We start from the raw sequence: 20,880 nt of genomic DNA on the forward strand, positions 1-20,880 counted from the left end.
CTTTCAAAAACTTATGTTTTGGATTCTTTCAATTGCCATCACTTTAGAGAGTGATTACCAAAATGAGAAAATGATACACGGAGAATAAATAGAAGAACATTCAGTGTTTGATTTTTTGGCATCATTAGTACATTTTAGATGGCATGTACTTGTAAAAATCAGAGCAGGCCGTTGGAATTTGGATTAAATTATATGTTTTATTTCTTCCAACAGAGAGAAATTAAAACAAATCCTGTGTAAGCTGGTTTGAGTTCAGCATTTCGCAACCGATGTGGTTAAGTAAGTACTGAACTAACCTATACACTATGTGTCAAATCTTTTCTTATAAACTAATGCTTCTGAGTATATAAAAAGCACTTCTTACTGTTATGTTCCAAATGGCCTATGTGGTAATACATAAAATAAACATCCACAGAGAAAAACCACTTTTAGTTTCAATGGCTCGTAGATTGAAGTTAAAAAGAAATCCAAAACTCCCTGCAACAAGCAATTAATTTTAAGCCATAAGACTAATAAAACAATGGCAAGTATGCAACCTGCCTCACAGAAAGATGATTTAATGTCCCTACTGCTCTAAAAAATACAGTTTCACCTGTTGCAAAGCTTGTCTGAAATACATGTATTTTTGAATTGTCAAAATATACCTTGGTATAAAAAGCTCAAGGTTTTATTTCTTTTTTTTGAAGTCATGCAGCAATAAAGGTTTTGCTTCTGTCCATTGGAATATAAATAACAGTTTTCATAACTCATGTGACAATGTTATTGTAATGGATTTTAGGCAGGAACCAATTGTGTTTTCTTTTTTTAAACCTTTTGAGGATTAGCAGTAGGAACAGCAAATTTTTAATAATAATGCCATTAATAACACATTTTTTAATATGGAAGATTTTAAAATGTTTAGTAATAGGATAATAAGAACTTGAATGTTGTGGAGGATGGTCAAAAAGGAAGGAGACAGTGCAACAAAAAACTGCTACAGAAATTAATCTGATGGAGCTGTAAAGGGTAGTCGTGCGTGTTAAAGACAATATAAGGTCAAGAAGAGAAATGGAGAAACAAATCCATTTTAAAAGCACTTAATCAAATTAAATGTCTTTTACTGTTACAAACTGCAAAGGACAGGTGAACTTTCCTGTGACTTAACTGCAAATATTACTTTTATTCAGGGATCCAACTCACTTCTCTTTCACTAAGTGTAAAAATAAAAAATTGTAGAATAAACTAAGAAAAATAATTTGCAGTCATCCAGAAGATAAGCAGGAGGTGAGTAACAGGATGGATTTGTGAACAGCAAACCATGGCAAGAAAGTCTGATTTCCCTCTACAACAGGGGAACTGCTTTTCTGAATGAGGGGTAGGCAGTTGTATATTTTAATTTTAATAAGGCTTTTGAAAAATGTCTCAACATTCTTATAAACTATCTAGGGAAATGCAATCTAGGTCATACATTAAGGGCTGTATGCCAGATTGAATTTCCCCCTCCAAATTATGTGATTAAGAACATTGTGCAAGTTGTGAGATGTCACATCTCACACGAGATGCTCCTTACTGGTACCACGTCGCCTCTGAGAAAGGTGGTGGCTGCTCACACACAACCCTGCCCGTGTGCTGGGATTCCTGTTGTTGGGGACAGCACAAGGAAAGAGGCAGAAATGTAGGATGAGAGTGCTGAAACAAGCTCAAAGAGGCTGAGCTGTTCCTCCCAGCCAGCTTTATTAGCTCTCCTGATGACAACTGCAAGGGCTACTGAAAACACAATATTTATGGAATGCGGTCTCCATTGAACAGGTACAGTACAACTCTGCACCTGCCTTCCGGCCTTCCTTGCAGGAAATTTGGGCATAGTCTTTTGTGTTACTCTTGCTGTAGATTTAGTACTCTGTAGAAAAGTACTCAAAAATTGTGGTCAACTTGGTGGGACTTTGCAAAGGGGTCTTGTACATATATTTTTTCTGGTATGGTGTCTTGAACGCTAGAATTGAATGTTAGAACGTAATTACTAAAGAATCACAAGACAGAGAGGAGCTCCCATTTTGCACAAAAAAGTGGTTGATTAGGTCATGAGACACAGCACTATGGAAACCTTTTTCCACTTGGTCCATAGCAAGTGGAAATGCTCAGCAGTGAAAATGTAAAGAGCTGCATATGGAGTCACTGCTGACAGCTTGAGAAACAACAGGTGATAATGAATCAGCACCAACAGCTAACTGCTCATTCTCTGCTCAACTGTCAGAACAGCAAAGCTTGGCTTAGAAGTACAAGAATTAATTAGCTGATGTCAGGAATAGAAGCAATGATGGTTAATGTGCCACCTGGGCGTATTCATGTCCACTGAAGGCAGTGGATGGTGCTGATATCATCACCAATAGAGAGCAGGACAGAACCAAGCAGCAAACTAAGAGTGACCTGGCTTTGCTTCTGAGTTTGTTTTGGAGGTAGATCAGGAGCAGAGTTCTCTGTCTGCTGAACAACTCTGATCTGTTACTCATCAACTAAACGAGCCAAAACAGAATTAAAACAAAGCAACTCACCACCTCCAAATGGAGTGTGGGTGTCAGCTCTGCTCAGCTATTCTCTCCAGAGTGAACCTGTCAGCCTGCACGTCCTGACAGTCCTATTGCTGCACGGGGCAAGGGGATCAAAGGAAAACGTGCTGAGAACAACACAGATGAAGTCTTCTGGAGTCCTCAACTCCGAGCATTTCTTGCATGTGAGAACAAGAAAAGAATCTTTGTGTAAAGTTGAAAAATACTTCCATTGCACTGAGGAGGAAGTGTTCTTCTGTTAACAACCCTTCATTCAGTGATTCACAGACCGCGTCTCATCCCACAGACTTTAGGTGCTGCTTTGTACCTTTTGAGTGCAGTCATCTTAGGGTCCTGTGTCATCATCAGAAAGTTACTTTCAGAGTGAGTTACTTTTCAGGACTCAGCCTTCCTAAAGTTTGAGTTGCCTCTGGAAGTAGCTCTCTTTGTGGCTTGGAATCACTCCTCAGCTGGAGCTGATGTGATCTCAGTGAGAGGTGCTCTTGACAGGTATAGGATACCTCTGGCACGAAAGGCTTCTCAGCTTATCTCCACACAAATGCAACAGCTGTATTTCCCCTCAAGTCCCTCCTGTCCCAGAGCTACAGCAATGAACAGGTGTGAAGGGATTGTGACAGAAGTGTGTCATGAGCGGAATGTTCTCAGCTCTGGCTATGCTGTGCCAGCAGATAAACTTCTGTCCAGCACAAGAATGAAAAACTGTGTTTGGCCAGATCTACAGCAGACAGACCCTTGGTCCATGGGATCAGTTTGGGGTATGATTGGAAGTGTGGAACTTAACAGAGTACATTTTGCTTCACTGACATGAACAGAGTCAGTGAATGACTAACATGAGCACTGGTCATGAACAACAAACAGACTGGCCCAGACATGCTGACTGCTCATCTTTGGGGACTATCTGTGATGCTTTTTTTTGACTTTTTTTTTTTTTTTTACATTTTGACTACCAAGTATACACCTCAATCAGCTTTCTGAGGTCTTCCTTCCTAATCATCATTTTCCAGCCACTGTTGAGATAATTAACAACAATGAACAGTAAAACTGGAAATAGTGGAGCTTGATAATCATTAATATTATTCCTCTGAACTCTGTTTATTTTTTTTCCCTGGATTCTTTGTAGAATTAGTCTAAGTGGTGGCATACAAGAGATAATTTTAGTAAATTACAGCAAAGCAATTAGAGAATGAGTTTAATTTACAAGCAGACATTTTTTACTGCTATTTTCTGGGCTGCTTCGTATCAAATAAAATGCTTGGTTTGTTAATTATAGGTAATAAGAAAAAGATTGGAGAAACTAATGACCAAACCAAAACATGTTTCATATTTGATCATTTAGATACAGAGACAAATTAAATTCCCTCTCATGTTACAAAAATTGCATTAAAACTGCTCTTACTTACAGTAGCTCTTAGTTCCATAAACGTTGTATCTTTAAAAAGAAAGTTCAGTAAAGTGGCTTAAAGTTACATGAGGTGTCATTTAAACAGCAGAGCTCACACCGAGTGTGGCAAAGTGTCCAGGGATGTGAAGGACCTTTCAAGGAAGTTGGACTGCATTGATTTGTTGAGCTCTGAATCTAAGGATGAGCTGAATGCAGTTCCGAGAAGCAGTGAGACTTTACAGGGATGCTTTTACTTGGAATGGTTTGGTAGGAGTGTGCTTAGGATCATAGAGTAAAGGAGCTATGGAGTTAAGGGGAAACTCAGGTGTCCTCCATTGGGATTCCAAATTTCCTCTGCTGAATATTTGGAACTGTCTTGGAAGCAAGGGCTTTCTCACATGTTTAGTAGGTGATCCAGACATTTCTTGATGCAATAAAGCTGCAGTCCTGTGCAATCTGCTCCAGGTGGACCTGTTTCAGCAGGAGGCTTGGGCTACATGATCTCCAGAGGTCCCTTCCAAGCCCAGTTGTTATGAGATTCTGTGTGACTGATGTCTGAGAGGGCCTGTCCTGCCCAGCACAGCCAGCCACAGAGCAAGGGATGATTCAGCCAAGAAAAGCCAACATTTCTTTAACACATCAGATGTCAAAGTAGGAATGGAGAAAAGCTGTGCAAAGTAAAATAAACCGTTAGCAGAAGACCCCAGAGGACTACAGTGGAGGTAAAGAGAATATAGTCAGCCTTCAGGAAATCTTGGTTAAACAACACTGGGCTGAACGAGACAAACTGTGGCAGCAGTGTACTGGTGTGATCTGATTTAGTGACAGACTTATCTACAAACATATTGCCTAGCATGGGTAATTGTAATGACTTAAATATTAAAAATCCTAGCTAGAAATTACTACAGGACACTACAATTAATAACTCCCTTTTTAAAAATGTTGATAAAAGAACAGGAGGCAGTGAGACTGCTGGTTTTACAGGACATTAAAGGATGGCTATTAAAACTTTTTGCCCTTCACATTAGTATTTTGAATTATGCAAATTATAGTTCTGTGCTTCCCTCCAAAGGTCTGTAGGCAATAAGATTTCTCCTTCCAAATGTTAACTTTTTTTTCTTTAAAGAATGTGTGTACATGATTAAACCAAGCTCGCCCTTCTACCTACTTTTTAGAGAAGCAGCATCTTTCTATTGGTGTATTATAGGAATGAAGCTCCCTCCCCCTTCACAGGAGATGGCACAATTCAGAAGTTGTTTCAGAACATACTCAGTTTAATTACAGGATCAGTGAACACAGCAACGTTTTCTTGGCAACAGGTAGAAAAGCTGGCAGTTGCTCAGTTTCTCTGGAGCTGTTTCTTGGCATTACATCGCTGCATTAGAAACTTGGATTTCATTTCTTACTTTGTTTTTCTGTTCCCCTGCTTCATTTCCTCTTTATCAGTTTTTTTTCTAGTGGTACATAAAAATAACATGCTGCATTCTTTGTTCTGAAGAAAGAATAAACTCAGTTGCTTTTTGAATTCATAAACAGTGGTGGGATGTGGTAAGAATCCTGTGCATATACATATGCATCACCTCATAATAAATAAGGGAGCTAAATGAAGACCATGCACAGCTTGGAGAAGTGTAGAATGTTAAACTGATATAATTATCATTGCTGAACTTATATATTAAAATGCATTACATGCATAAGAAAAAAAATCAGTTGGGTTTCTCATGTAAAACTACTGGTACATGAGGCAAGAGAAAACCCTCAGGGTAGAAAGAGAGAACAGCCACCAGTACTTGTGACTTCTGTTGGTGTTTAATCACTGCAGCCTTACTGCCTTATTGAGTGCCCCAGGAAGTTCATTTCTATTGATCACTGCATACACTAAGTTGAATTTAATACTTGGAAGTAGATATAATATGTTAATAGCAGTATTTTCAGAGAAAATATATTGTTCCCCTTCCCTTGTCCCTTTGAGAGACGAAACAAAACAAACAAGAGAAGTAACTGCTGACTGAGGAGAATGATGATGTAAGTCCTGTGTATCTTCACTTGACAGAAGAGCATAATTTTCCAAATTTTGCAATTCAGATTGCTAGGTTTTTAATACTTTAATGTAGTCATACATAGAGAATATGAAGAATTAATTAACAATCTGCACTGGATCCCTGATGGAGCTCTCTGGGTAAAAATGTGCTTAATAATATCTGAGAGAACTTTCAGGAAATTATTTGTGTATCTGTCTAGCACTCAAAATCATCTCACTTTTGCTATAGTCTTACCTTTATTTTTATCATCGTTCCTTTTAAAGCCATCTGAAAAGCGTTTTAATAATAATTTGCTTTTCATAAATAAAAAATTGTATTTTTGCTCAGATACATCATTATTTTTGTGTTTGTACACCATATGGAAGACACAAACAGGCAGATTCTTCTTAGCAGCATGCCATGCCTGTACTCTGGCCTTAAAATTTTAGTTCATTTTTGTAACTCTGCGCAAACTCAGTTCATCCAAAAGAAAAAACAAGATTGGAAAAAGTTTTTTTTCTGTCATCTTTTCCACTTATTTATGCCATTGTACGACAGTAACTGAATGTGACCCCCACTAATTGACATCATGTACCTCATCACTTCTGGTCACAGTTTCTCATTCTACAGTTTCTGCTGTAGGGTTGGAAGGAGTACCCAGATAAAGTAACTTTTTTGAAGTTTTTTTGTCTTAGGAAGTAAATTTGCCACATTGCTGAAGTAAAATGTTTAATTTCTATTTTGAGGTCTGCAAATCAGAATGTAGGGCAATGCTTTATTTGGTTAAGGTGTTATGCTGTGTTTTGTTGAATTCAGAGCTTTAGAGTTGGGTTTTTTTCTTCTATGAATTGTGAAGCAGGCACATTTGTACCCTTCCATAAAAACAAAACAAAATATTTTCAGAGGCAATGAGGAACAGGACAAAAAGAGTTAACAATCAAACAATACAGCTTCTGGAGAACTTTATACTTCTCTAAACATTCATCACAGCAGTAGCCTAAAATTTTAGTTTAAATTTTTGCATGATTTTATAAGACTTTTCAGTGTTTTTCAGCAAGTCTGGAAAGGATACATTAAGGTTTTTTCCAAAAGTGTTGATTATCTGTGTCTAGCTCTCACTTAAGTGGCTTGAGCTTATCTCTAACAAATGATGGGTTTTTAAGACTGGGATGGCATCGCTCTCTACCCATACATTCTAGATTTTCTGCACAATTTCTGTATACTGTACTGTCAGAAAAACAATAGAACTAGAGAATGTTTCTGTGTCTGCAGAGACACCTCTACTCCAGAGAAAGATTCTCTTTATCTGATAAAGTACATAGGAAATATTAAATTCAATGCTCAGCACCCTGTGTCTTCAAATAGCTTATTGAATCAGGTTGGTATTACTTAGAGTCATTTCCTGAACTTGGGTGCTAAATTATGCAAGTCCTTGGAAGCAAGACCCATGTTCAGTTACTCACTTGCTCAAGTGTGTCACTAAATCATGCCTCAAAAAAGGGCTGTACTGAACCTTTGTGATATTTTGTGTATATTTTAAATTTGTAACTATCTAAATACAGTACCTGAATTTGATTTCGAAGGATTTGTTATGCCACTGGTTTTAGTTCTCTTTGAGAACTCATTCTTTGGAGCGCTCAAAGAGGGATTTCCTATTTAATGCCACTTTTAGTGGTATTCTTCTCAAATTTGTCAGCTTTGGAAATAATATGAAAGCCATGTCTTGGATTTGCTCCTTTCATCTTGTTTCTTCTTTTCCTCTTGACTGCATTCTTATATTACAGTTTCTGTGATGATGAATGTGAGAGTAACGCCTGGTGATTTTGACTCACTTTGGATGAAAGTAACCACCAGTGAGTTTGACTCACTTTTGATTTCCTTTCAGGGCTTTTTGCTTTTATTTTCAGGCTTAATCACTATTATTGTAAAAATATTTGTTGTCTCCACAGAAGTTCCCCGATGATTTTGACTATGCCTTGGGCGTGTCGTGTAATGGACCCACACATACACATGGTTAATTAACTGCCAGTGAAGTACAGAACTTATTTTCTCCAAATATACAATATAGTTTTATCCTGCCGTGCTGTGCCACACTTAAAATACTCTTTGAGGAATTTACTCAATCTTTATTTAGATGTGTTAATCCTGGTAAAAATGCAAAAATATTTTTGGTAGCTAAGCTTAATGAGGTAATAATTACTCATTCTTGTTTAACTTCTGCTAGATTTAGTATCTAAATTTGGGGCACGAATATAAAATCTTTCCTGTGCCCACATTTCCAGTTTTAAAGTACTTAGAAGAATCCAGACTTACTCCAGCAATTTTCTGAACTATAAATCCAGAATGAATATTCTGTTTCCACTTTCAAGTGTTAAAAAATAATTTCTTTTTTTCTTTCTAAGGTCTTTATCTTATTTATTTCTAACAGAATACTCATTTAATCACATGGCATTTGTGATGACTTCTTAGTAGTGTGTACTGTTGCAGAGGTTCTAAGTTTGCAGAGCAGAGGCTTACTCTTAGTCTGGTTCTCTTACAATTTTCTCATATTAAATATGAGAAAAAAGCTCTTTCTGAACTGAAATCATAGGCATTATTTATAGCTTAATTTAGATCCATGTAATGTAGAAAGCAAGCAAATTTGTTTCCAGTTTTTCACATTGATAATTTTCAGTCTGTTTTCTATTTTTCATAATCTTTTTAATGTGTTGTCTTCTATTAACCGAGCTGTATTATTGCCATTCACAACATCAAGCCACATGAGAGTGAGAAAGGAAAGGAAAAGTAAGAATAAACAACTTATAGTCTTAATAATTCTTAATCAGCTACTGCTTTTGATACTTTAAACATGGTGATAATTAATGTGGAAAGCTCTGGAAGCCTTGGTAAGCTCGCTTGATCATCTGAAGAATGCCGGGACTTATTAGGGAAAGTTCATGATTCATACTCAAGGATTAAGCCAAGAGAATCTTGTGACCTAAGCAGCCTGGCTCTCCAGTGGTAAAAATGGGATTTTCTTATCTTACACAAAATAATAATTGAGACAGAGAGCAGGGATGGAAGCAGACAGTATACATTGATTTAAGAGTGAGCAATACTTGGTGTGCAGAGAAATTGCCTTTTTGGCGAATTGTTGGTATCATGATGGAAATAATAAAGTTAAACTATAGTACATGAAGTGTTCCATAGGGATGAATCAGAGCATTCTTGAGGCACAGTAAAGATGAGAATTGTAACATGAAATGGGAGGGTCTTTTATGTTCAATGGCTGAGTTATCCTTAAAAAATGTTTAGTCATTTGCCTGATGTTGGGAAATCGCTCTTCCCAATCACTTAAACCCAAACACACGAACATGTATCACAGCACAGTGACACAGTCAGCACTCAAAGCTCCTGGGTGCAAGATTTGGGTGATGACATGAAATTTAAACTTATTTCTAATAGTAAACATTGACTTGACAGAGTCAGTCAGCTTCAATTTCCGCTACTGAGTTAATAATTTGACTTTTGATTTGTATGTTTGGAATCCTGAAAAAAAGACCTTTGAAATATGAGCAGTGAAGGATGTGCTGGGTAAGGGAGCATTGCAAACCATCTCCATGAGACAGCCACATAAACAAATGCTAATCCCTTTGCTGAACTCATTGACATAAACCATCTTGGTCATATTTAGATGCCTTGCCACCTCTGTCCTTCTCTCTTCTTCCTTTTTTTCAGTGCTCTATCTTACTGGAAGGGAAAATGAAAATACAAAAGCCAACCATCATTGCTGTTTAATTGGAATCTGATTCCCAAGTATGAGAGAAATAAAACACTGCTGGTTTGGTGTAACTCCCATCTTTTCATATTGTTTTCATTCCCTTTAAAGAATGAATTAATATCAGCAGGCAAAAATGTAATCATTGTATGCATCTGTTGGCTTCTTTAAAAATCATGCCATCATCTTCCTCAGCCTCCACAGTGCAGAAATCCCTGGCAGGCACTGAGGGAAGTTTCAGTGGTGGCCTTTGTGGGAACTGCATAGGTGGGGTCAGAGCAAACTCCCTCCTGTGCAATCTTTGTGTGGCACAAATCAGTCACAAGGAATGATGGTGTAAGGGCCACACTCATTCTAATAACATCAGGGGTTTGGATTGAGTTCTCTGGAGGAAATCAGACATTTAAAGCTTTTTGCAAAGAGGTCATTTGTAGGAAAAATTTCCCATCATTACACTCCTGTGCTCCGTTGCAACATCTCCAATTCATGTTTATTCAGACCTTCCTTTGCTATCCTTGAGTTACAGTTGAAATAAAACAGATTATACAGTGGGAAAGTATAATCCATAGCAGTACATACAGTAAATTCCATTAGTACTATAAATTATATCTTTGCTATTATTAGCTAAAGATGCCTCATTTATTAGCATTTATTCGTGTAATCAGTGTATGTAAGACAGGGTACCTGCCCCAGAGAAAAGTGGGCCCTAGAACATTTGTGAGGATTATACAGTCCTTCAAAAATCTGTGGTTTGTATTGGAAAAATATTCTATGTTTTCTACTCATATCAGAGTTATACTCAGTGTGAACACTTAAAGCTCATATACATAATCCTGACATTTGTATGGACATGAATTATCTCCGCTTTCAATACAGCTTTGAATAGCAGAATAGAATATTTTACCCATAAGAAAAGCAATAAGCAAAAAAAAGATTATGAAAAAATTTAGGTATTTTAATTTTCCCATAAACATTGCAAAACAATAGCCAAATATATTTATTTTCTGCTGACTAAAAAGAATTAAAAATCCTCAGTTCTACACAGCATTGTATCCAGGCAGCTCCATTCCTCTGTGGAGTTCCACCAATTGAATTTATTCAATTCAGATTACAGATCTGCTTGCAAAAGTGCACTTTGCACAGGGAAGGATATTGCATTTATATATCATAAATAAAAACTACTTCTACAGTGTTATTTAGACTTAGGATTTAGATTTTGGAGCCAAAGCCACCTCTATACTTACAGCAAGGCTTTGGCTCTGTGTAGTGAATACCACCCATGGATATGGAAAGCAATGAACACAGGCTTACAGACCAGGAATAATGCCAGAGAAGATGAAACTATTTTAAATATTAGATGTAAGGAACACATTTTTAAAAATAATCACAGAATTCTATCACCTGAAACAGGAAAACAGTTTTATTTAAAGTAAATATAATTGAAAGTCTTGCTGTGACATGGACTGTGTGTTCTCTGACACAAAAGTTCTCACAGTAGAAGACCGACCAGAAGACAAACTCTGGAATATTGACAAGAGCTCTATAAAAATGCAATAAAATTCAAGTTTATGAGTTTTTATATAGCTTCAAAGAGAAATTGTTTATCAATGCTGAAGTTCCACAAGCAAGTAAAATTGGTTTTCTTTCAAAAAATAAAGTAAAATGAAGGCATAATGTAATATTTAGGAATATTTACATAGCCAAAAATACATAAATGTAGTACCTTACATTTATTTTGACATTCAAGTTCAATACTCAGGATTTAATATCTGAAGATATGAGATTTAACATATGTTACTGTAATAGACCCATGTGTGTTTTCAATTATCTACATACAGTCAGCACAAAACATATTTTCAAATACGAGATTATTTTTCTTCTGATTTTGCATGCCTCGATTTTGAAATGTATTTTTGAATATTTTGAACATTCCCAACTCCCTGATGAGAGCTGGACTGGATACTTCCCCAGGAATGGGGTCTTTTTACTCTCCAGGGTAAAAGAGAGTAAAGGCTTCAGTATGACTGGGGAAGGGGGAAGAGAGAAGTACAGTGGAAGATGATTTTGGTCAAATATTTCTTTTCCAAACATAATATTCTTCAATATAGCTTGTAAGTAGAACATGAAATCGATTGCTATAAACCCCTAAAAGTTATATATTGGAATAGTTACCTTAAGTCATTTTATTCTCTGCCCCTTTATGAATGATGCCACTATCCATACCTCAAAATTACAAAGAATTTCTTCATAGCAGGAAATGGACTGAACAACTCAGCTTTATAAATACCTGGAAAATAGAGATTACTGTAAAAATAATGCTGCACTGTGATGAGTTTTTACTTGCAGCTTTTATTTTGATGACCTTTAAAAATTTCATGTAAGTGACTGAAACTCGGTCTTTATCAACATTTTAGGACTGTGGTGTATGGAATCTGTGAGTTCCACCAGTGCCCTTAAACTCCACAAACCGAGTGAGGTTCCAGAGCACCCTGCAGCAAACCTGGATCAGAGAACAGCTATTTGCTGAATCTTTCCTAAATGTAAGTAACTTGGGCATTTTTGTCACAGAAGTATTTTATTTGAACAACCTCGTTGTGATGTGTCTTGATGAGGAGATATCTGTTTTTCCCAACTATCAGCCATTTGAAGATTGACCTAATCCAGGTTTACAAAGCTCTGACACAGAGGCTGAAATGCATTTTTTCAGCTGGAGCAAACTTCATTGCTAACTAAATCAAACCTTCCCACGAACAGAATAGAGAGCAGATAGAATAATATCACATCCATAAGTATTTCACTAAAAGCTGACGGAGAAATAACAAGGATAATTAAAATCATATGGTTATAAAAAAGAGTAAAAATATTTTCAAAGTAAAAATATTTTTCAGTAAAATATTTTCAGAGTAAAAATATTTTTCCACAGTGAAATTATCTCAGAAAATTCTTATAATGCTGATTTTCTTTTAAATGTGAGAGATTTCTGCAGTATTTATATACTCCTACGCATGATTAATGGTGTCAGTGCTGTCTTTTTTATTAGCATGTCTTTCCTACAGTATATATGGCATTAGAAGATTAATAGTCAAATGAAGGCTGCAGTCAAATGAAGTGCAGAGAGCACCACGAAGGCTTCTCCTTGTATTTTAAACAAGACTATTGCATTTTAGGGCAGACTCTTCACCTAAGGACAGAGTTTGCCTTTCAGGCAAAAGCCTCTGTAAATTGTGATTTGTCCATGCTGGTAAAGACTTGAGGAATTCTGATGGAATTGTATGTAAGTATTTGATTTGGTGAATAAGTGGTTATCACCTATTCAAGTGAAGCCAGTGAAGATTTTGCCAGAAAACTTTAATCCAAGCATTAAAAAACCTTTTTAATGCCAAACAGTAGCAAGTAAACCAAGTTGTTTTCTGTCACTAGCCATTAGTGATTCCTTTAGGCTGGACTGAAAATGTACTTTTTACATTATTCACCACAGTCAAGCAATTGCTTTAAGGATAAACCTCATGCTACAGGTAAAAATCCATGCTACAGCTGGGAGTGAGAATTACATTATTAATGGGCACATGTGAAGTGTGTAAATATTCGGTGAAAATATGTATTTGTGTCATTGAAACATGGAATCAAGTATTTGTCCTGCACAGTGTGAAATAACACACAACCCAAAAGTTCTGAAGGAAAAAGTGTAGTTTTCCTGGATGATTTCTGGATTATGCAGGTCATTTCATAGCATGCTGCAGCTCAAAGCAAGTACCTGAAATATGTCTCTGGGATAACACATCACAACAGCTTTTTCATTTGGTCCAACTACTGAAATAAGGTAAAAATAGTTTTCCAGTTATCAGGCAAGGTGCTTTTTTATAAGGGAGTCAGCAGGACATCCCCAGTCTCATTTTTGCCTCTGGTGGCAGCCCCAGCCCAGACACTGGTGGGAGAGAAGGGCCAGATCTGCAGATTTACAGACACACAGCTGGGTGACACTTCCCCCCACCCAGACACATCCTCGTGGCAGTGGCAGCTCCCCACGCAGCCAAGGAGCCTGTTTACATGTGCAATTAAGCATATGGCTTAGGGTTAATTTGTGGAGCCCTCTCCTCCTAAACCAACAGGAGTATTCCAGAGGAATGAGTACAAAGAAATTGCCAGTAGTGATATCTAGAAGGTCATCATCCTTATTTATTCAGTGTGTTAATCCAGCTCTCAGAGTCTGTTCCAGAGAGAATCTCCTCTGGGACCAGCACCAGCCATTTTTATGAAGCAATATTTACAGGCTCCAATGTTTAACCACTCTGCATTTAATAAGAGAGGGAACTTCCCTTGTTCAGCACAGTTGTACGATTTGGGATCTGTATTTCATGAATGTAGCAAAAACTTTTCATTTTGGTAAATAATTTGGCATGTAAATATTAGCATGGATAATTCCTTAATTTCCATGCTAGTTTCTCACACTTTAGACTTACTAATGCTCCAGATTCCAGATGAATCAGGGCCAAAATGTCTCAAGTTTCACGTTATTACCTGTCAATAGAAGTATTTGCTGTGTTGAAATGAAACTGAAATCAGCTCAGGCATATTGAATGTGTTAAAGGGAATTTGGTCTGGGGTTCCAGTTGATTTAAAAGCAAAACCTATTCCAATCAAGATTCTTTTCCATAGATTAAGGTTTGGTTTTGAATAATTCACACTGACCTATGTAGCACTCATAATTTATAGAAGTGATTTATTGGGTAAAATACAGAAATAGGGACTCAGAATAAAATGTTCTGTCAGAAGAACATTTTGCTGTGTTCCATTAGAAACAAAATGGTCTCTTACAAATGTATTTGTTCGAAGACATTCTAAACTTATGGTTGTGCAGATCAGTTTCTTCTTTTCCAAATGGGTCTATGCCTTGTGGAGATGTCAGCTAATAAAGATACTTATTTCTGCAATCTTTGATTTTCAGCAGGGCTTCTATAAATAAGGAAATTCAATAGTTTCATTATAACCTCATACTACAGGGGTTTTTACAACACAGTGTTTCATGTACAGTCTTGTACTCTCTAAAGTTTTATCAATATGATGATAATGACAAAAAATATTACTGCCTGTAATTTTAAGTAGACAATTACTAAGTAAAACTGTTTTGTCATTTAGACTTTATCTTTGATCATGTTGCTTCTCTGTGAGAAGTTGCTTCATTTTTTATGTGATATTAGCCTGGTCTAGTACAATTTAGAATGTGTTTATAGGTGGAAGTTATCACTGCATGAGAAATACTTGACTTTTTCTATATTCATGCTTAATTTTATTTTGTCATCTAGAATATCTGTAGGTTGCATGAATAGACTTGGCACTCTATAAAGTGGTGTCATAAATAGAATAGGCAGCTACAGTGAGACAATATTAGAATAGTCCTATTTTCCACTATTTCTTCTGATCTTGTATGTAAGAAAAATAATGTGCTGGCTTTTCATTTCTTAATCCTTTAAGGAACATAGTGAATTTAAAGATAGTTAATCTCTCTTTACTTTGGGTGTCTAAAACTTAGGTACAGTTTGATGAACAAGATGACTAAGGAGTACCCTATTATCAGTGAGGAGAAATGGGTGCTGTCAAAGAGTTATTCATCCTCTCATATGACAAGAATTGGAGATAGCTGGGACTCAAAGAGGAATTTGCTGAGTTTTGAAAGATTCTACTCTGAATCTGGACTTATTCTACAAAACCAGACCATCATCTTTGGGGAGGTTACGCTGTTAAATCATCCTGGAACCATTAAAAGTGGATTTTATAGAAAAGGGGTATTTCCTTCACATCCACTAAAGCAAACCATATGTGTGTGTATCTGTGTAGCTATAAATATACATAGGTAATGGTTGGATCTTGCTCCTTAAATGATCATTTGTTGCAGTGAGGCAGAACCTGGTACAATACATTTCCTGTATTCTGAAATGTTTGGTCATTATTTCAATCACTCAAATTTAGGCCCTGGCTGAGAACAATCAATATGACTGTAAATCTAAAAATTAAGTAGAAATAGATATTGCACCCATAGGAGTACAGATAATGTTATACAATGTATGATAATGTTCCCATATTATCAAAAATTGTTTAATCAAGATTTTTTAAAATTGTAACATTTTTTACTTCAGTAAGAACTAAATTAGCCATACTTGATAGGAATTCTTTCTATTACTCTACTCAGTTTATACTTTTCTGTGAAGAACTTATCATTCAGCTGTGTAGTACTTTTTTTTCCATAGAGGAAGACTATATTCTTCAATTCCATTCATCTTTACATGCCATTTGCTGCTTTACTAGGATTAACAAGGCGTTCCAAGTATTTTAACAGGAAAGTAATACATTCACAAAAATTCTCATTAAAGTCTTTATCTTCAAGTTACAAAAGACTGCACTTTTTAATGATTAAAAACTGCATACTGAAGCAGCACATACTTAGAGAATTATTCTGATAGTACTTTTGTTACATAGGGTTTGGAAGATCCCTTTCTTTGGTACCACATTCTTGTGTCTTGGAGCTCTTTTATTATGGTAATAAAGACTGGATTCTTACTTAGGGATATGATCTGTGGCTATCAATGACTAACTAACACATCTCTTCTGTTATTAAAACAATTCCAGTGTGGAAAAGTTCAGTTTTAAATGTAGAGGATCAAATTATATTTGAGGTGAGTAAGGCTACAAGCACAACTAACTAGCACCTTTCCAACAAAGGTTTATTGCCTTGCAATTGTCTCAGTTTCATGAAAATTTGTAAGGATTCATATTTAATTGGTATTTTTTGAAATTCAGAAGGGAGCTCCATGTAATTTCCTATCAGTGCAGAAACACATTAGGTAAAGAGCAGAGGTATTGATATCTAGGTGCAGAGATATTGATATTTGAGCAGAGATAAACACTAGAGCTCGTTGAGATGAATTCCTGGTGCAGTACTCCTGGTGCACCACGTCTGAGCCACTGCTTCACAACACTTTCTCCACCAAATAATCAGAATTCCCTACAAAACATTCTGAAATGAGGTGTTCCAGAATCAGGGAGTGCTCCCAATATGCATCCTCCAAAAAAAAAAAAAATACTGCTGTTGTTTTAATATGGCCTGTTGTTTTAAATGAAGAGGTCCTAGAAGTGCCTTTCCAGACACATCTGCAATGATGTGTGGGTAGGAGGAGAGATGCCTTCTCAAAGGTGATATGGGACACCCTCAGATCTTCATTTTGATCCAGTCTCAGTGCTGAAGCACAGCTCCCCTTAACTTCATTGTGCAGTCAGGCCTGTGATGCTGCAGTTCCTCACACATTTCAGGTTATCACTGTATTGACTAAATACAAATACAGTTTGTTGCTCTGGGAGACACACATATTGCAAATTAAATCAGCTGCTGGAACAACACGAATATTCTTTGTGCCTAAGGAATGTTGGATATTCTCTGAGAACTCAAACATTAAGAAATGCAGTTCTGAATTGTTGTTATTCTCCATTCACATATTTCTCCATGAATTTGTGGTGAGTTATGAATGCACACATTTGTTTGCTTCTCTATGCACATGTCTTCTTTTGCTTGTCTCCCTGACAGGTTGCCAATGCTTTGTTTCTCAAAAATCAAGTTTTTGAAAAGTTTTGCAGAGTACTGGGGTGGCAGGTATGTGAAAGGTGACAAGAATTCGAGGCCAAAGTTTGAAATGTTCGTGCATTGAGAAGGAAATAATTTTCATGATAATTATGCAAATATATGGATAATTAGGAATCCTTTGGACACTAAGTACATCTTGCAATATTCAATACAAGGTCCTGTACTATGAAATTTTGCAAATTCTGTTGTACATTGAGATGTGATGTAACAGGGCATTATGCAAATCCCTACTGGTATCTTGCTATTGTTTTATGTCTTTTCCATTAATGTGAAAGAACACAAAAAACAAAAGGAAAAGCTGGCTGTAGAAGAAGAATTATGCATTTGACTGCATATAAAGTAATTCATGAAAACAATTTTGTATGTATTTATACCTTTACAGATAAAACAGTTTTGCTTTTTCCTTCATTCATGCATTTAATTTAATGATTTTGAAAGATGCAGATGGAATAGTAACAGTTATATAATTTTCATTTTGCCAACAGGTTTCTTGCAGGAGTGCTCTGACAAACACGGAGTCATTTCAGTCAATGAGTTGTTGTTCTCCCCCTCACCACATTTCTGTGGTCACTGTCACCAGTGGAAATCACAAGCTGGTTATCATTACTTGAACTGGTGGGTATTGCAAAAATAGTAGATCCAACAACAAAATGAAAACGAGACAACAGCTTGTTGTCTTAAATACATTAAAGTCAATACTTACATAATCTTTCAGAATTACATCAAATATTAAATGGAGGCAAATAAATATTGTTTTAGCTTTCTTTTTATTTTAAAGTCCTATTTCTGAATTTTTCCTATTCATTCTGTGTTAGTAGTGAATTTACATTCCTGTGTAAAAAGACTTGGAGGTAACTGCACAATTTAGATTTGATAAGACCAGTGAACTGATATTGTGGCTCAATGATTTTGTCTGAACTTCATTGTAAAATAAAAAATAATCACTACAAACCATGTCAGCATTTGGAACAGGGTACATAAATTCTTGGATAAGAAAAAGATTTTAACACACATTCATTGTCTACATTATTTTCAGAAGATTTTAACTTACTGTTAAATAAATCCTGCATTCAAACATTACATATTTGGCCAAATGCAAATATCTCTTAGTTAAAAACAATAAAATATTTCCTAGCTACGTTCCTGCTGACTTATACTTCAATATGCAGATATAATTTTGTGTGACCATTTCTTTTACTTTTCTTTGAAACAGGTTCTAAGAGATTTAGATTTCTCTCTCTCAGACATTTTAGAACTGGCTTGATAATAATTCTTTGGGAGAGAGATTTTCTCCTAAATGGTGCTAAGGTGTTTTCCCAGTTCCAGAACAATCTGAGCCAAAACTTCAGTTGCTGTGAACTTCCATACTCCTACCTGACTGAATGCTGTACCAGCTACCATGGGAGTCTGGTTTTTTCTCTAGACTTAAGTCAGGGTAACAGAACAAATAGCAAATTCTCCATTGAAGTCTCATGTCATTACTCTAAAATTGAACAAGGCTTTTAAGATAATTCAGATAAAATTTTGTTTTAAAATCAGTGTTCCTTCTTGAAAGAGGATACTTGTTTTGGGAGACCTAACCTAACCTAGGAGAACTTGATTACAAAAAGTTAAAAAATCTTGTTTAGGCAGGATAATGAGTCTAAAGTGCTAGATCAGTGACCTTTTATAATATATGAACTTTATTCTACCCTGAACATTAACTCCAGCAGGCACAGTATAAGACAAATGTTATCAAACAATATTCTCTTCCATTTTATCTTAGTTTTATTTGCTCCTTATGGCACAAACTAAGGAAAAATATTCTTAGACCTCAGAAGACAAATGCCATCTGTCTGGTGTGTCTGTGCTTGCCATCTGTGATCTATTCAGCTTATGAAATACCTGCACCCAACTTGTTGGTGTGAAGTTGAAAGACAGTTTATTCTTTAAGCAATGTGATGCTCCTGTAGGCAGCCAGTCAGCTAATCTGGGACATACTTCCTTTGCTTCTGCATTCTCACAGGTTACTATTTCTGTTACAGGCCTACACCAATTCCCTTGATCCACTGATGTTCATTGGTATCCTGCTTTCTTCATGCCCCAGTCAAGGTACAGTAGTTTCATAAGGTGTTACCTGCTGATTATCATAATATAGATTATAAAAAACCAGATTATCTGCTGGTTATCACAATGCAAAGGTCTGCTGCCATCAGATACCAGACATTTTGGAGGAATTTCTTTGCACAGCAAGAAGCTTTTGAGCTCACAAAAGATTTCCATTGAAATGTTCACCTTATTGGCCCTCTTACCAGACTGCTCACATTCTGAATCCTTTAGAGCTGCTCTTAGCCCCAGTTGCTTAATAGTGGAACTGTCTCCTGTATCAAGAGAGCTTTAATTTCAAGCCATATCCCACTCCTGAATTTCCATGTACATGTCAGTGTCTGGTCTGTCGCTCAAGTTTTAATAGTCTAGATTTGAGAATCAGAAGAAACCAAGATAAGCAATTAAATAAATGAATTTAATAAATAACTGATTGAAGAATAATTTATTAAATTAGTGAACTTATTTACTTAATTAATTGAAAATATCTAGCATGCCAATAGCAATACTTCTGTGCTATTAGCCTGAGAGCAGTTCAATTAAAAAATAATAACTTCTAGTTGACTAATATTAATATGGTGAATAAATATGCTACCAAGAAAACTGTTTATATTTTCAAGGCAGCCAAGCATCTGCACACAAACAATTTCTTTCTTGCAGCAGAATTTTATATAATGTCTGAAAACACAGAGGAAAAAAAGCCTTTGCTCTTTCTCCTTCAAACCAGACAGGAGTGTGTTTACTTTCACCAAATATCCACATGTGTGTGACACTCTCAGGAGCATTCAGTTGCTGTAAGAGTAGAACTTTCTAATTCTTTTCCATAAACATCCTGCACATGCATCTCCTGTGTCTGTGCCCTCAATAAGGGAGGAAGGAAGTCCTGAAAGACTGTCTGTGTATTCAGTTGTGAGCTCCCACTGGGAAGCCAAGGCAAAGGACACAATTCTTATACAAATGGGCAAAGGTATCTACATTCCACAGCGCCAAGCAACCATCAAATCCAGAAGAAATTCCTAGTCCTCCTCCTTGCCCTACTTCAGGCATCTGGGAATCATTGAAGTCTTGCAAATAACTGAAAATATTAGCTGTCTGGTCACTGCTCACATCGTGCTAAAGTATACATTTCATCTACCCGTCCTAATTTTCTTGTCCATTTTACCCCATATTGGGAGACAGGATATTAAAATAAGTTCTTCTTATTTCTTTGACGGAGTGTAACAACATTTTCCAGACATAATGTGTCTCAATTTTCTCCTAAGTGTATTATTGTTATTTCTCTAGAGCCATAAAAATTGGCATACCACAAACGTCAGTGGTGCTTAAAAGCCTGTCTTAGTGGGGGAAAAGGGCTATGAAATAGCATGGTTCCTTTTGTAAGAAAAAACATGAAAACTTTTCTAAAATAATTGTTCAATAAAATAAATGATACAAAAAGTCATTACAGTGTAGGATAT

At 36.2% G+C, this 20,880-nt stretch overlaps 1 long non-coding RNA gene across 1 annotated transcript in view; it reads left to right on the top strand.

Moving 5' to 3' along the window:
• Positions 1 to 20,880, top strand: part of LOC135423038 (uncharacterized) — an 87,097-nt gene that overhangs the window by 13,693 nt on the left and 52,524 nt on the right. The window contains exons 3-7 of the long non-coding RNA XR_010434684.1: positions 214 to 279; positions 7,898 to 9,743; positions 12,120 to 12,245; positions 17,332 to 17,953; positions 19,363 to 19,429. This is a non-coding gene — a long non-coding RNA (uncharacterized LOC135423038). The remainder of the gene's footprint in view (positions 1 to 213; positions 280 to 7,897; positions 9,744 to 12,119; positions 12,246 to 17,331; positions 17,954 to 19,362; positions 19,430 to 20,880) is intronic.

Source organism: Pseudopipra pipra, chromosome 16 (genome assembly GCF_036250125.1).
Source record: "Pseudopipra pipra isolate bDixPip1 chromosome 16, bDixPip1.hap1, whole genome shotgun sequence".
Classification (NCBI taxonomy): domain Eukaryota; kingdom Metazoa; phylum Chordata; class Aves; order Passeriformes; family Pipridae; genus Pseudopipra; species Pseudopipra pipra.